The following is a 12,007-nucleotide window of genomic DNA, read 5'->3' as shown; positions in this document are numbered from 1 at the left end:
GTCACCCATTCCTTCTCCCCAGAGATGCTGCCTGTCTCATTGGTGTAGACCAGCACCTGCAGTTCCTTCACCCACAAAACAATCTGTGGCCCTGGGTACCTCGTGCATCAGAGTGATCCGGCAATTTGTCTTCTGACCTTTCCAATCACTCAGGAACATCGGTCTTTGTGCTCTCCTTTTGTCAGTTCTGCTCCCCCCCCCTCCTCTGCCCTTTACCTCCAACCTGCCCCACTCTGTGTTAGCTCTCTCTGACACGCTCTGTACAGAGAGAAAGCCTTCACCTGTCCAGATCAAAGCTGACAACTAGTAGTTCATGCACTAACATATTAAGTCACCAACAAAGTACTATTGTACCATACATTAGTTTAGTTTAGTTTAGTTTAGAGATATACGGTGCAGAAACAGGCCCTTCGGCCCACCGAGGCCTCACTGACCAGCGATCCCTGCACTTTAACACTATCCTACACACTAGGGACAATTTACATTTACACCAAGCCAGGGACTTGTTTGCAAACCAGGACATACAAGAATACACATCCACAGTCATGTTCTACATACAGAACTGTATCAACAACGTCACTGTCGACAGGGAGGTCAGGTGCTACCCAAACAATAAACCATGGATGACCAGGGATGTCAGGAACCTGCTGAGAGAACGGAACTCAGCCTTTAGATCTGGCAGTGATGAATTGTACAGCACTGCCAGATCTAAACTAAAGAGAGCCATTAAAGAGGCAAAGACAGCCTATGGAAGAAGGTTAGAGGGGTATTTCAACGAGAGGGACCCTCGGCGTGTCTGGCAGGGCATTCAGCAACTCACAAACTACAAGGTCAAGGGGGGGCCGATCATCTGCAGCAGTAACAACTCGCTAGCTGAGGAGCTCAACCATTTTTTCGCCCGGTTTGAGCTGAATGAGGCAGAGCCTGCACCTGCAGCCGCACCCAGCACTGACGACCCGCCACTCGCTGTGAGTACGGAGGACGTCAGAAGAACACTCTGCAGGGTCAACCCCAGGAAGGCTGCTGGACCAGATGGCATCCCAGGGAGAGTGTTGCGGGACTGTGCAGACCAGTTAGCGGAGGTTTTTAGCAACATCTTTAACCTCTCTCTGTCAACGTGCACTGTCCCTAAATGCTTTAAGACTGCTACCATCGTGCCTGTACCCAAAAAAACATTCATTACGAACTTGAATGACTATAGACCTGTTGCTCTCACTTCGACCGTGATGAAATGTTTTGAACGGCTGGTCCTGGCCCACATTAAGTCCTCACTCCCATCCACCCTGGATCAGCATCAATTTGCGTATAGAGCTAATAGATCAACGGAAGATGCCATCAACACAGCTCTACATTCTGCACTGACACATCTGGAGCGTCCTGGCTCATATGTGAGGATGTTATTTGTAGATTTTAGTTCTGCATTTAATAAAATCATCCCCAGCAGAATGGTGGACAAACTGTCTGATCTGGGTGTTAATGCAAACACATGCGGATGGATTAAGGACTTTCTAACAGATCGCCCACAGACTGTCACGATGGGGTCCAATTACTCCCCAGTCCTGACGCTTAGCACAGGAGCGCCACAAGGTTGTGTGCTGAGTCCCATCTTGTATACAATATACACTTATGACTGCACACCAACACACAGTACAAACAGGATCATCAAGTTTGCGGACGACACGACTGTGGTGGGACTGATAAACAACAACGATGACGAGTCTGCCTACAGGGATGAAGTCCAAAAACTGACCGTCTGGTGTACCAAAAACAACCTGGTACTAAACCCATCAAAGACAAAAGAGCTGGTCGTTGACTTCAGGAGGAAGAGGAGAGAGGAACCTGCTCCTTTATACATCAAAGGAGACATGGTGGAGAGAGTCAACGACTTTAGGTTCCTGGGAATAAACATCTCCCAGGACCTCAAATGGCAAATGAACACCGTCACTCTCGTGAAGAAGTCTCATCAGCGGCTGTATTTCCTGAGGTCTCTGCGGAGAGCAAACGTCTCACAGCCGCTGCTGCTGTCCTTCTACCGATGCGCCGTGGAAAGTATCCTCTCCTATGGAATCCTGGTGTGGTTTGCCAGCTGTACTGTGGCTGAGAGGAGGGCGTTGCAGGGAATTATAAAAACTGCGCAGAGCATTACAAACGCTCAACTGCCCTCCTTGGATGACATATATAGGGCCCGATGCTTGCACCAGGCCACAAATATCAAGCAGGACACATCCCACCCTGCCAACCACCTTTTCACTCTGCTACCCTCTGGGAGGCGATTCAGGACTCTGAAGGCTCGCACCGGTAGACTAAAAAATAGTTTCTACCCATGTGCGATAAAAGAGCTAAATTCCAACAGAGAATGCTGGGGAAGCAAAATGTAATTCCAAGGAATGCCGCCAAATTCTTTTAAATTCTTTTAAAATATTTATTTATTGTTTTGCTAATAAGTGTACATATGTGTTAATGGTTGTCGTGTTTGTATTTCTTTTTAACTGGAGGAGATGTAATGGAATTTCGTTGCACAGTATTGTGCAATGACAATAAACGTATTCATCATTCATCATTAACCTACAAACCTGCACGTCTTTGGAGTGTGGGGGGGAAACCAAAGATCTCGGAGAAAACCCACGCGGTTACGGGGAGAACGTACAAACTCCGTAAAGACAGCGTCCGTAGTTGGGGTCGAACCTGGATTTCCGGCGCTGCAAGCGCTGTAAGGCAGCAACTCTACCGCTGCGCCACCGTGGCCGCCCACGTTTAGTACTATAGCGCCATGCATTAGTACTATAGAACCCATGCATTAGTACTATAGTACCCAGGCATTAGTACTATAGCGCCATGCATCAGTACTATAGAACCCATGCATTAGTACTATAGCGCCATGCATCAGTACTATAGCGCCATGCATTAGTACTGTAGCGCCATGCATTAGTGCTGTAGAACCCATGCATTAGTACTATAGTGCCATCCATCAGTACTATAGTGCCATGCATCAGTACTATAGCTAATGTACTGTAGCACGATAACACCAGTCTGGTTATTCACTGTTGTCTCCTGATACTGAAAGCAATGCCATGTAGCCAAAGCAAGTCAACTTGCAGCAAATGAAAGACAAAACATTCCTGCAGACTCTCTGCAATTTAGCTGATGGTTCATTAAACAATGATGACAGATACTTCATGATGAACTGATTGGCTCTGTGAGGTTTAGTTTAGTTTAGTTTAGAGATATAGCATGAAACATAGAAACATAGAAAATAGGTGCAGGAGTAGGCCATTCGGCCCTTCGAGCCTGCACCGCCATTCGATATGATCATAGCTGATCATCCAACTCAGTATCCCATCCCTGCCTTCTCTCCATACCCCCTGATCCCTTTAGCCACAAGGGCCACATCTAACTCCCTCTTAAATATAGCCAATGAACTGGCCTCAACTACCTTCTGTGGCAGAGAATTCCAGAGATTCACCACTCTCTGTGTCTACACAGGCCGTTCGGCCCACCGAGTCTGCACTGACCATTGATCCCCGCACACTAGCACTATCTGACACACTCTAGTGACAATTTATGTGTCATACAGCCCTGGTGATGAGGTTATCCTTCATTGGACTTTGTGTGTGGGAACAAACTGCAGATGCTGGTTTAAACTGAAGATAGACACAAAATGCTGGAGTAACTCAGCGGATCAGGGACCCATTCCTTCTCTCCTGAGATGCTGCCAGTCCTGCTGAGTTACTCCAGCATTTTGTGTCTATCTTGATTGGACTTTGCTGGCTTTACCTTGCACTAAACGTTATTTCCTTATCTGGTGTCTGTACACTGTAAATGCCTCGACTGTAATCATGCATTGTCTTTGCGCTGACTGGTTGGCACACAACAAAGGCTTTTCACTGTACCTCGGTACACGTGACAATAAACTGAAGAGCCTTGTTACCAGGCTGCCAGCTTAAGCCATGCACTCACACACCAAAGCTGAACCTGACCCAAGGCTGCAATGACAATGGAACGACAGCCTGCTGGTGAAGGGGTCGCTGCACACCTACACCACCAACATTTCTCAAAATCATTTCCACAGCTGTCGTACTTGTAAAACTGTCGGTGGGAATCGCCTCATTTCAAAAGACTCTTTTGAACTGTCAACATTCCTTTTAGAATCTATTATCACACAAACAGTTCATGAGGAAAATTAGTAATGATTTAGTTCAAACGCAGGAAAACAAAAGCAGTACAAATTACATAATGGATAATTACACTGCTGTTAACAGAAGACTTCAGCAACACAGAGACCGTTCTGGTTCCATTTGCAGGTTAATCAATACTTTATTCACTGATCAGAAACACATCGTGGTGAACAGCTCGCTACAGACTGCTGTTTTCCCGTAAACCTGCTCATGTGCGTCACTGAAGGATGTGCTGGCTCTGGAGAGGGTCCAGAGGAGGTTTACACGAATGATCCCAGGAATGTAGGTTAACCTATGATGAGCGTTTGTCAGCACTGGGCCTGTACTCGCTGGAGTTTAGAAAAATGAGGGAGGACCTCATTGAAACGTACAGAATAGTGAAAGGCTTGGATAGAGCGGATGTGGAGAGGATGTTTCCACTAGTGGGAGAGTCTAGGACTAGAGGTCACAGCTTCAGAATTAAAGGACGTTCTTTTAGGAAGAAGATGAGGAGTAATTTCTTTAGTCAGAGGGTGGTGAATCTGTGGAATTCATTGCCACAGACGGCTGTGGAGGCCAAGTCAGTGGATATTTTTAAGGCAGAGATAGATAGAATCTTGATTAGTACGGGTGTCAGAGGTTATGGGGAGAAGGCAGGAGAATGGGGAGAGATAGATCAGCCATGATTGAATGGTGGAGTAGATGTGATGGGCCGAATGGTCTAATACTACTCCTATGACCGTATGACCTTACCACTGTGCTCAACTGAATGAGTAGTAGTCAGATACTATAATGTACACATCAAAGAGGAATTCAAAATCTGCTCTTGCAAAGCTACACAGCCTGTGGAGTGGCTAATCACAAATAATCATAAACAAATTCTCAATTAAACACACTATTTTAATTCTGATTTTTCCTTCCAATTGACCATTTAATTTGGACATTAGCATTGTGTAATGAAATACTGCATTTAAAGTATAGTCTTTAGTTGAGTTGAGATTATTGTCACATGTTTAAAATGATGAGAGGGATAGACAGAGTTGACGTGGAAAAGCTTTTCCCACTGAGAGTAGGGAAGATTCAAACAAGGGGACATGACTTGAGAATTAAGGGACTGAAGTTTAGGGGTAACATGAGGGGGAACTTCTTTACTCAGAGAGTGGTAGCTGTGTGGAATGAGCTTCCAGTGAAGGTGGTGGAGGCAGGTTCGTTTTTATCATTTAAAAATAAATTGGATAGTTATATGGATGGGAAAGGAATGGAGGGTTATGGTCTGAGCGCAGGTATATGGGACTAGGGGAGATTATGTGTTCGGCACGGACTAGAAGGGTCGAGATGGCCTGTTTCCGTGCTGTAATTGTTATATGGTTATATTATATGGTTATGTGCCGAGGTATAGTGAAAAGCTTTTGTTGCTTGCTATGTAATGTCCGTGTCTGATTGTTTGAGTAGATGGTTGTCAGCTATCTCCTTGTGTTGTTATCAACCTCTTGAAGGTGCCCACTGACCAGCTGGATGGGGAATAGCTGTGATGATGTAGAAACCTGCAACTGGTGGTCAGCTCGTGTGCCTGAAGTCTAGTTTATTTTAGTTTAGTTTAGTTTAGAGATACAGGGGAGAAGCAGGCCCTTTGGCCAACCGAGTCCGCGCTGATCAGTGTGATCCCCGCACATTAACACTATCCTACAATAGGGACCATTTTTTATACAAAGCCAAATAACCTACACACGCATGTCTTTGGAGTGTGGGAGGAAACTGAAGATCTTGGATAAAACCCACGCAGATCACGGGAAGAACGTACAAACTCCATACAGACAGCACCCGTAGTCAGGATCAAACCCGGGTCTCTGGCGCTGCGAGCGCTGTAAGGCAGTAACTCTACCGCTGCGCCACCGTGCTGCCCTGAAACCCTTGTTCTTCATAGTGGTAGTTAGTCATTGGGTTTGGACATTACCATAGCTGTGGCCACTGGATGGTGCAGGGTCAGGACTCCACACCACTAACTGCCATGGAATAATACCCCTTCTCTGTGGGGTATGTGATGTGATTCTAACATCCTTTGTTGGGATGAGACAGATAAATCCACCATGCACTGCCTCATGGTTCATCGCTCAGGAAAGCAAACGCTGGCGGCCCCCCGTAGCCAAGAACTTTCTCTGGGAGGTCTGGCTGAATCATATAATTATCCCCACAGTCCACTCAACCCACCACCACCACCACCACCACCTGTTGCTGCTGCCCAGGGTCCATGCAATCAGGCATCCTCTCCAGTAACATTGACAGATCACTTACACCACAAAGAGCACAGAGGCCAAGCTGGTTTAGATCCTAACCAAATAGTCAGCTTCAGCTGTCAGTGTTGCAATAGGAACTTGGACATGGGGAGGTCCGTCCGGGCTGCCAGGTCAGTGTTACATTATATCTGAGAAGATTAGAGACACATCCTTTGAACAAAGTAAGATCACTGCCTTTGTACATGGCTGTTCCATCAGGCAGGGACAGGACAGGGCTGGTCTGCCATGAAGATAGTCACAGAGTGCTGGAGTAACTCAGTGGGTCAGGCAGCATCTGTGGAGAACATGGATAGGTGACGTTTCACAGAGAGCTGGAGGAACTCAGTGGGACAGGCAGCATCTGTGGAGAACATGGATAGTTGACATTTCGATCGGGATGCTTCTTCAGACTGGAGAAGGGGTCTTGACCAAACCGTCACCTATCCATGTTCTCCACAGATGCTGCCTGACCCGCTGAGTTACTCCAGCACTCTGTGTCTGTCGTTGGTACAAACCAGCATCTGCAGATCCTTGTTTCTACGTTTTGGTCTGTTCTGAGTTTGGTGAAGTCTTGGGGCAGGTAGGGTGCAGGTCACATTGGGCCACCAGGTAGGGTGCAGGTCACATTGGGCCACCAGGTAGGGTGCAGGTCACATTGGGCCACCAGGTAGGATGCTGGGTCACATTCAGCGTTCTGCTGTCAGGGAGCAACAGAGATCAGTATAGTTCCTGTTGCTGAGTTCCTCCCTGTGTCAGCAGCTAAATATTTACATGTGCGTACTTGGATGAGGCTTGGCCGGGATGTGCTCGCTGGTAAACAGCCCGCAGGCACCAAGACCCAGTCATGATTAGTCTGTAACATCATTACTTTGGTTATTGGTGTGTAAACACTGCAACATGGTGGAAGTGTACATTTACTGGACCTCTGGGGCCAATCACTACCACAGGGGCTCAGAGGAACAGGCTTCCTGTTTTAAACATTGCTAACACTTAGTGGTCACAGGGCCACTGACCCAATGGTCAGACTCACACCAGCGGGACAGGATGGGGGAGTTGTCTCTCCCACAGAAGCAGCTGCAGGAAAACTGGCCGAGCGGAACTGGTTGTCTAGTTGTCCCTGAGCGTGTGTGAAATCTCCTGGAGTTGGGAGTGTTCGAATCCTCCCATGACTGTCCCAGCATTAAATCCAGCATCTTTATCACCAGTAGCCATGCAACAATACCGAGGTCTGCAACTGATTGAGCGGATATAATGACGGTAAATGCTTGGCACATGGATCGTAACACCTTGAAATATTGCACAATGGAAGTAGAGTATTATAGGGCCCAATACTTTGCCTTTCCCCGCACCAATTAAATCTATATTCACAGCCACAATTGCCGCACCCTCTCCAGCTGTAAAGTGGTTCCTATTCCATGACAGTAATTTGCTTCGACTATTATGAGCATAATTGGAAGCAGGCACTGACCACCTATGTAATCGTGGCCACGGCTCACTCTGGGCAACTTCACTGTTCGTTTGTGTCTCGCTGTGATTGCTAGCCTGTGGTTCTATTTGTAGGCACATACATACATACACCAGTTAATTAGCTCACAGCAACACTCCACAAACATCCTGTTGGAGCAGCTCAAGGGATGAACCTGAGCCAGAACACTGCAGCTCCATATTCCTCGTTACGAAGCAGCCACGGAGTACTCAATGGCAATCTGAACAAGCTACACCCAGTGGTATGAATGCTGATTTCTTTAACTTCAGGTAGCCCCAATGCATTCCCTCTCTCTCCATCCCTCCCCCACCCAAGTCGCACCAGCTTCTGGTTTTCACCCAACAAACAGCGAACAATGTGTAGGAAGGAACTGCAGATGCTGGTTTAAACCGAAGATAGACACAAAAAGCTGGAGTAACTCAGCGGGACAGGCAGCATCTCTGGAGAGAATGAATGTTTAAGAATAAGGTGTAAGTCATTTTGAACGGAGACAAGGAAACACATTTTCTCACAGAGAGTTGTGAGTCTGTGGAATTCTCTGCCTCAGAGGGCTGTGGAGGACGGTTCTCTGGATACTTTCAAGAGAGAGCTAGATAGGTCTCTTAAAGCTAGCGGAGTCAGGGGATATGGGGAGAAGGCAGGAACAGGGTACTGATTGGGTATGATCAGCCATGATCACATTGATTGGTGGTTCTGGCTCGAAGGGCCGATTGGCCTCCTCCTGCATCTATTGTCTATTGTCTATTGAATGGGTGATATTTCGTGTTGAGACACTTTTTCAAACAACTAACAATGGCCTGTTTCCATTATTGCACTTTTTTGCATATCTTTCATTCATTGTTCTTTATCTCTCCACATCATCGTCTGTATCTCTTGTTTCCCTTGTCCCTAACCAGCCTGAAGAAGGGTCTCGACCTGAAATGTCACCCATTCCTTCTCCCCAGAGATGCTGCCTGTCCTGCTGAGTTACTCCAGCATTTTGTGTCTACCTTCACTTTGAGGTTCCAATCTCAAGATGATGGCAGCATCCTTGCGGTGCAGCAGTGAGCTGCCGGGATTGTACGCTCAAGACTATGGTGGAGTTGACATCCATATTCTTGTAACACAAACGTGGAAGTCCAAGTGACATGTCAGGAAACCCAACTGCAATTTAGTCTAAGTTGATTAGTATTGTCTTTCTGTGACGCCAGAGTTAGTGTGCAAGGCAATCTGCAACAACACGGTCAAACGCTGGCACAGATTTGTCCCACATCACCTCAGGCTGCGCGCGGATAAAGAGATTGTAGCAGTGGCTTTTATTACTGAAAGCAATTTAGCTCACCTTTAGCCTTATGCACGGAGGCACTTGGAGCTATGTTGAAACTATGGAACTCTCCTGAGGAAATATGATGCATAGAAAGGGTCATTAAAGGGGCACAGGCTTTGGGGGGGGACCAGGTCTTGCACGGTTTGAGTATTTGCGACGTTTCCAACGTTTGCAGCGCTTATTTATGGAGCTTCGTTCACAAGGGCATTAGTTACTTGCTGAAGATGAAACAGATTGAGGTTTATCAGTCTGAAGAAGCATCTCGACCCGAAACATCACCCATTCCTTCTCTCCAGAGATGCTGCCAGACCCACTGAGTTACTCCAGCGTTTTATGTCTATCTGAGGTTTGTCAATTGTGTTTTACTTTTGACCATATTCCACCCCAGAATAAACTGGTGAGTGGATTGAGCAATCCTTGCAGTCTGGGTGGCAGTGTGAACTGGGAGGAGGATGCAATGAGGGTGACTTGAACAGGATGGGTGAGTGGGCAGATGCAGTTTAATGTGGATAAATGTGAAGTTATCCACTTTGGAGGCAAGAACAGAAAGGCAGATTATTATCTGAATGGTGTCAGATTAGGAAAAGAGAAAGTACAACGAGACCTGGATGTGCTTGTACATCAGTCACTGAAAGTAAACATGCTGGTACAACAGGCAGTGAAGAAAGCTAATGGCATGTTGGCCTTCATAAAGAGAGGAGTTGAGTATAGGAGCAAATAGGTCCTTCTGCAGTTGTACAGGGCCCAAGTGAGACCACACCTGGAGTATTGTGTGCAGTTTTGGTCCCCTAATTTGAGGAAGAACATTCTTGCTGTTGAGGGAGTGCAGCGTAGGTTTACAAGGTTAATTCCCGGGATGACGGGACTGTCAAATGCTGAGAGCATGGAGCGGCTGGGCTTGTACACTCTGGATTTTAGAAGGATGAGAGGCAATCTTATTGAACATATAAGATTATTAAGGGTTTGGACACGCTAGAGGCAGGAAACAGGTTCCCGATGTTGGGGGAGTCCAGAACCAGGGTCAGATTTTAAGAATAAAGGGAAGGCCATTTAGAACAGAGATGAGGAAAAACTTTTTCACCCAGAGGGTTGTGAATCTGTGGAATTCTCTGCCTCAGAAGGCAGTGGAGGCTGATTATCTGGATGCTTTTAAGAGAGAGTTGGATAGGGCTCTTAAAGATAGCAGAATCAAGGGATATGGGGAGAAGGCTGGAACGGGGTACTGATTGGGGATGATCAGCCATGATCACATTGAATGGCGGTGCTGGCTCGAAGGGCTGAATGGCCTACTCCTGCACCTATTGTCTATTGTCTATGTATCTATGTATCTTTCAGTTATCTGCAGAAATGCCACTCAGCTCGGCAATTGTCACAATCCGTGATATCTCTCCATCTATAATTTATTCCAAGCTCTTGCCCAACTTAGAAACATAGAAAATAGGTGCAGGAGTAGGCCAAACAGCCCTTCGAGCCAGCACCAAAATCCAATATGATCATGGCTGTTCTTGAGCCTCTACTCAAGAATAACGGGGTCACACAAGATCACAAGTTATAGGAATAGAATTAGGCCATTCGGCCCATCTAGTTCACTCAGCCATTCAATCATGGCCAATCTCTGCCTTCTAATTCCTTTCTCCTGCCTTCTCCCCCATAATCTTTGACACCCGTTCTAATCAATAATTTGTCTAACTCTGCCTTAAAAATATCCACTGACTTGTCCTCCATAGCCCTCTGTGGCAATGAGTTCCCCAGATTAACTACCTTCTGACTAAAGAGGTTTCTCCTCATCTCCTTTCTAAAAGAGCGCCCTTTAATTCTGAGGCTGTGACCTCTAGTGCGAGACTCTCCCACCAGTGGAAACATCCTCTCCACATCCACTCTATCCAGGCCTTTCACTATTCTGCAAGTGGCCATCCAATGACAGTCGGGCTCGCTTTGATCACTTCAACCCGTCAAGTAGGGATGGGAACATGAAATAAAATATTACACCAGTTCAAGCAGCCATAGCAACTTCCAGTCAAACTCATGAAGGAGACTTGTATCAACACCAGACTTACTTGTACAGATGCCTGTCCATCGATGCAGCTCGCTTGCAAGGACGGAGCAGAGCTACGGAGGTTGAAGTTAAAGTGGTCTGAAGGAGGGGAGGAAAGATTGATGAGGGCAGGGAACCTGTGCTGGTCCAGACTCCTGTGTGCGTACCACAGTCCAGCAGCTGTGGCTACAGAGAGGTTTGGCAATGAATTTCCAAGGAGCATATCCTATATGTCTTCATCTCTTGCCTGTGTCAATGTTTCTCCATTATTAATTGCCTGACGACATCAGCTGTCCTCTGTGACGGGGCAAACACAATGTTCTCAGACAGTCTCTCCCTTTGTTGCACACCACTGTCTCGACCAGCAGCCTCTCTGAAGGAGACTGAGGTTGCCTCCTCGATTGCCCAAGCCTAATCTTCTCCTGCCATCAGCTGTTTCTGAAGGAACACTTGGGCCTGCTGAGACAGTTTCACTTTTGTTGCCGTTGAGAACCAGGGGGTGATGCAAACTCTGCAGCAACTCTAACAGTTGCCTCTGTTGAACAACTGAGATGCGGAGACTGTACACACTGGGGCAAGCTCGGAGCAGCTGCAAACAGCTGCAGGACTGCAGCAAGCACGGGTTTCGTTCAGCATTAAGCTGCCTTCAAACACTTTGCTCAGGGGACGTCTCACTCTTTGCTCTTTCTCCAGATGGTAGAGGCTCATGCTGCGTGGAGTGTGTTCCCCACATCCTCAGACTTGCCTGCTGGA

The 12,007-nt window shown here is 46.9% G+C and overlaps 1 protein-coding gene across 3 annotated transcripts in view; it reads right to left on the bottom strand.

The window, feature by feature from the left end:
* sema6b (semaphorin 6B) overlaps positions 1-12,007 on the bottom strand; it is a 328,957-nt gene that overhangs the window by 212,389 nt on the left and 104,561 nt on the right. The window contains exon 1 of one of the 3 annotated variants that reach the window (XM_033047266.1): positions 11,277-11,901. The exons of the other annotated variants lie outside the window; for them this stretch is intronic. The gene's annotated coding sequence lies outside the window, so the exon portion shown is untranslated. Of the gene's footprint in view, positions 1-11,276; positions 11,902-12,007 lie in introns of those variants that run through there. 3 annotated transcript variants of the gene reach the window in all.

This window comes from Amblyraja radiata, chromosome 29 (genome assembly GCF_010909765.2).
Source record: "Amblyraja radiata isolate CabotCenter1 chromosome 29, sAmbRad1.1.pri, whole genome shotgun sequence".
In the NCBI taxonomy this organism is placed as follows: Eukaryota; Metazoa; Chordata; class Chondrichthyes; order Rajiformes; family Rajidae; genus Amblyraja; species Amblyraja radiata.
The sequence above is the reverse complement of the archived record's forward strand: the minus strand, read 5'-3'. Positions and strand labels throughout refer to the sequence as shown.